We start from the raw sequence: 6,000 nt of genomic DNA on the forward strand, positions 1-6,000 counted from the left end.
TTTTTTTTCCAATATCGCAACATTGAAATTGATAGGCGGCGAAACCAATATTTAATTTTAATTTAAATACATCTCTTATAATCAAAATTGTAATGGGTGAAGATTAAGGAAAAGATCCGTAAAGTCGGATAATGGATAATAATTGTACATCTGTAAAATGCGTGTGGGGAAATTAGTTTTAGCGTATTTTGTTTCTAATATTTTGTATTTAAATTCGTAAATCATACCCGTCGGACACCACACCCGTTTACAAATGTACCCTCAAATACTGGTTGTTAAAACCTTCAGTCAAGACAGATATTGAAAAAGGGAAACACTGTTGTACGGGGATTGTTAGAAAGATTTTACCTTTATTAAATCAATGCCGGACAATTTGTTCGAATACTGCCATTACGTGTTTTAATGGTATTTCTTTAAGGAGAATTTAATCTTGTTGGGCGACTTTTACAGCTAAATAAAAGTACGTTTGTCGACTGATATATACGTATTATTGTTGCGTTACCGATCGAATTTCATTATTATTACATTTATACACTTTACATTAAAAATTTCATATTAATGTGAATTTCTACATGTTGGTGCGAGTCGTTTTACTTCGTACATTGTGTATGTATACAGGTATTTTGGCGTTATAAGAAACTAGTAAGAATCAACGTTTACACTGTCCTTGTTTGCATAAATTGATAACGCAATTTCCCCATTAATGCCTAGTGGACTCCCCCATCCTTCTAAATTGAATCAATTTATTTCCAAAATTAATGATGTCAAGTATATTTATTTCTATATTTATAATATTTCTTACAGAAATTCCTTTAAGCAAAGTGCGCAGAACAAGATGAGACGCCGCTTCATACTCATCTAGGTCTACGCTGTTTGCCAAGACCTTTTTTCCAAACGCTAGGCATAAATGGGTTAAAGTCTTATTATGACAATCATGTTATGACACTCATGTTAATTGATTGTTTGCGGATTAAGTGGCGTGTATTTTGTCATCGTCTGCATGATAAGTTACCTCGTAATATGAACTTAATTGAACCATTATAGTACATTCCTTTTGGAAGATCTAGTCGCATTTACCCGTAATCATTGGATTAGCATTAAGTATTCGAAATTGGCGTCCTTCTCCCGAACTTCTTTTAGCATATAAACGTTGCAGAAATCGTTTGATTATCGAATAATGCGCTCTGTCGGACCGTATTTGGTACAAAAACGAATATGGTACATTTGTACCATATTCGGCCGAATATGGTACAAATGTACCATACTCGGACCGAAGATGGTACAATTTTCGACCGAATATGGTACAAACATTGTACCATATTCGGTTGGAATAAGTTTTTCTATGCTCGCCAAAACGTATTTGGTACATACCAAAAAAACTCATAAAAATGAAAATGGCCTACGTATATGGTACATAAATTATGTATTTCTTAATAAATGAAATAGTCTGCCGATGTGTAAACTTTTTTTCAAACTCAAATACATTGTATTAACCTAATATTGGAAGTGACAAAAGTATCATCATCATCATCATCATCATCATCATCATCATCATCATCATCATCATCATCATCATCATCATCATCATCATCATCATCATCATCGTCGTCGTCGTCGTCGTAACTAGCAGTAACAGAAACAGCTAACCTAACCACACTTTACATGGATTTTGCTGGTTGTGTAACAGTTTCGCCGGCTAGCTCAGTCGGTTGCGCGTCAGATTGGCACGCAGGCGGCCTGGGTTCGATTCCCGGGCGGGCCAGATACTTTCGTGGAGATCATTAATAGCAATTTTCAAATTTTTAAAACTTTTTTTTTCGAAAGTGTATTTTCACCAAAATCCGATTTAAGAGATTTTGAGCTCTTTTAAATGAATATATCTCTCCAAAAATAAGGATGTTTGACTGGCTGCTTTAGACAGGTGTGACTGTATTCCTAAACATTACTTTGTAAAGTTGATTTGTCGTTCCGACGTCATATTGCTGAGAAGCCGACAAAGCTTTGAAGTTTCCGATTTTTTCTTTGATAACGTGCCGCTTTAAAAAGGCGGGAATTTTGCACACGAGTCTTACTCAGAAGTCAGTAACCATATTTGACTTGGCGGTCGGCAAGAAAAGTTGTGATTTTCGACTAGAAAGAATTGAAATCCAAACTTTCTTCAAACTTCAAAAGAATTCTTGACAGTAAGTACTGTACATAATTTTAATTTTCAGTTGTCTTAATATGCATTGATGTTTTAACATGCATTGATTTTTATGTTTTATGCCCCCCCCCCCCCTCAGAGTGCATTTGCAGTTGTCCGTCCGTCTATCCAATTGTCCGTGGCATTCCTTCCGGGTGCGTAACTCCTAAACTGCTAAAATATTTAAGCTACAGTCATTTTTTCGAAAGTGTATTTTCCACCAAAATCAGATCGAGCTCCTGTAATCTGTAGATTTGAACATTTTAAATTTTATGGAGTTTATAGGTCTTTGACCTTCGAACCCTGCCTAGTCGTGACTTCTGGTGAGCGACCTAGGCCCCCAGGGCCCCTTCTTTATATCCCTTCCATCCACGTAGCATTGGTTTCTACAGACCGTTTGTCCGTTGACCGCCATAAGTTTGCCCGCTATTTTTCCCCTGAATTTGAATTCGGTTGGATTTCAATGAAACTTTACATGAAGTACTTGCTACTTTCATTGCGCATATTGCCCGGAAGTTCGGATTGTAAATTTTAGCGGAGCTATCAGACGAGTGATTTTAGCTCAGCTCATGTCGTGAGACATTCGTTTTCGACACGCGGTGTTCAATACAAGCTCTATTAACTAATGAAGTATAAATGTATAATAACTTATTATATTATTTCAGATGAAGGAAGCAATTAGGAGAAAAAGGAAGCAATTAGGGTGCTTTTCCAGGTCGAAGTACGACATTATTGTCAGACGTTTAAACGGATCGTTCGATGTCCCTGTGAAGAAACGGACACCTGAAGAGAATAATTGTTTGGCCATGATTAGAAAACGTAAGGACTTCGAGCTTGGTGACCGGGGTTCTTTATTGTGTGGCGGAAAGCAAGTCCTTGTGAAAGAAGATCTTCCTAGATTTGTTGAGAAGATGTTCATGGAAAACAAAGGATGTGAAGCAAGGGTTATTTACAACAAACTGAAAGTAAATTACACGGGGTTCTCGGAACAAGCTATCCTTGAAATACTGTACAATAGCAAGTATTACCATGAGAAGTATCCGAGATTTACAAACAAGCCAAAGCCAAAGACAATTACAGAAGAGGAACCAGGCAAAAGATGGCAGATTGACATAATTAACATGAAAAATCAAAGTGTTAGCTACAAGGGGTCCACATACAGTTATATTCTACAAGTCGTGGACGTTTATTCTAGGTACGTTATGCCAAAACCCCTGAAAACGAAGAGTTCGCGTGAAGTTGCAAAGGCATTAGAGGACGTGTTGATGGTTAACCTTGCCCCTGACATCATCCAATGTGACAACGGACTGGAATTTAAAGGCCCTAGTATGAAACTTTTGTTGAACAAGTACAACATCAAAATGATCAATAGTAGGCCGTATCATCCTCAATCACAGGGCAAGTGTGAAAGGTCAAACAGTGTTATAAAGGCCAAGATTCTATTTGCAACAAAAAGTAAACGTGGATTTAACTGGGTCGAAGGGCTTCAAGATTTAGCCTATGCCATAAACACAAGTTTCAAACGAGTTCTTGGGGGTCTCACGCCCTCTGAAGCCTACTACGGAAGAAGTCATGTTTTACCAAAGAACGTCATAGTTCTCGTGAAATAAAGAAAACCATACGGCGAGCAAATAAAAAGGCTTACAGGTCGCTGTTGAAAAACGCAACTTCCCCAAGCAAGTACAAAGTAGGAGAGACAGTATTAATTCGCTATCCCTTTCGAAAATCCAGGGTGCCAACCAAAAGATATGTTATCGAAGGCAAGGTAGAAAAAGTAAAACGAAATGGTGTTTATATCGTGTCATTTCAAGTACCGAACAAACCCGAACTTGGATTCGTAAGCAAATCGGTTGGGGTCGAAAACATGACTAGCCTAACTGTTGCGTTAGAGAAACAACGAAAAATTAAAAAACATTCATTAAAACAGAACCGCTTAGAGAAACAAAATCACAGAACTAAGTACTATCATGTTTTAACACACCATGAAAATCTGCAGTTGTTGGATGGGGTGAATATTGCCATGGACCCAAATCCGGATGGAAATTGTCAATTTGCTGCTATATCGCATCAACTTGGTAAAATTGGTATATACAAAGACGTAGATGCTTTACGTAAGGAAGCAGTCCATCACATTGTAGAAAACAGATATTTCTATGAAACTTTTGTCTATGATGAAACATTTGATGAATACGTAAAGAATATGTCTAAGAATGGGACATACGGCGACAACCTCACGCTCATTGCACTTATGAGAGAATATAATTTGCAGTGCCTGGTAGTTTCTACCCGAGGACTAGAACACTCATCAATTGTGTCAGCAGATGGAAAGTTCGATGGTGATGTTGGAACAATTGCATTGGGGTATTTCCCAGAAGGATTTGGCATGCATTACGTTAGTATCCGTATCAATCAACGCGTGTACAAGGACATAATATCACGCTTAGAACAGTCGTATGACAACGGTGACTCTGGCGACAGCGCTGCGTCTGGCGACAACGCTGCGTCAGGCGACAACGCTGCGTCTGGCGACAACGGTGACTCTGGCGACAACGGTGACTCCGGCGACACCGCTGCGTCTGGCGACAACACTGCATCTGGCGACAACGCTGCGTCTGGCGACAACGGTGACTCTTGCGACAACGGTGACTCCGGCGACAACGGTGACTCCAGCGACAACGGTGACTCCGGCGACAACGGTGACTCCGGCGACAACGCTGCGTCTGGCGACAACGGTGACTCCGGCGACAACGCTGCGTCTGGCGACAACACTGCATCTGGCGACAACGCTGCGTCTGGCGACAACGGTGACTCTTGCGACAACGGTGACTCCGGCGACAACGGTGACTCCAGCGACAACGGTGACTCCGGCGACAACGGTGACTCCGGCGACAACGCTGCGTCTGGCGACAACGGTGACTCCGGCGACAACGGTGACTCTGGCGACAACGGTGACGTCTCTGTGTGTTCAGCCCTGAAAGAGCTTTAAGATATGATAAACAATAGGAGGGCACAGAAGCGAACGACTTTTCCATTTCTGATGTTACCACTTCACATTCAAGTTGAAATTTTTAAGTTCTGCATACAATCAAACCCGTCAATCCAGTTTGTGTTGGCGAAGGTCGGCAAACCCTTTAGAGATTTAATAAGGTCAATGAGTTTGCAAACACCTAGAATTTACATTCGGCCGGATATTGGACTAGATACTAGTAACAGAAATCCTGTTAGCGTTCGTTTCCTATTAACAAGAGCGGGCAGAAACAGCGGTCTTATTTCGGCAATAAAAGAAATCATCAAGGGGCCAAAATGGGCAAACGCATGGCTGCGTTTGCGTGTTAGTGGAATCGGTTGGTATGATATCATAGATGTCATGTACAGACATTACAGGTGAAATATACATGTATATCGGTGTTTGGAAACCTGTTATGTTATTTTTGTGATTGATGATTATGTTCTTCTACCGGAAATTTGTTGTCATTTGCTCATTTACTGGTAACTTTTTACGAAGCACATTTGGGATATTTTGGCTGCTACTAAAATGAATGTATATATGTATATTATGTCTTGTCAAAATGCTACAGTTGGATTAAAATTTAAATGCTGTTCTATGTTCTTCAATATTACTTTGAAAAATCCTGTCAGTATACCAATAAATGAAAAAAGTACAAGTTTGTTGAATCTCTTGAATGAAACAAATTATAAAATACAAAATGTAAAATGAATATGTGATGATGATGATGACAAAACATTTGTGATGATGATGATGGTAAAAAAATTGTGATGATGATGGTGGTGGTGATGATGATGACAGTGGTTATGAT

The sequence above is a fragment of the Dreissena polymorpha genome, chromosome 11 (assembly GCF_020536995.1).
Source record: "Dreissena polymorpha isolate Duluth1 chromosome 11, UMN_Dpol_1.0, whole genome shotgun sequence".
NCBI classification, from domain to species: Eukaryota; Metazoa; Mollusca; class Bivalvia; order Myida; family Dreissenidae; genus Dreissena; species Dreissena polymorpha.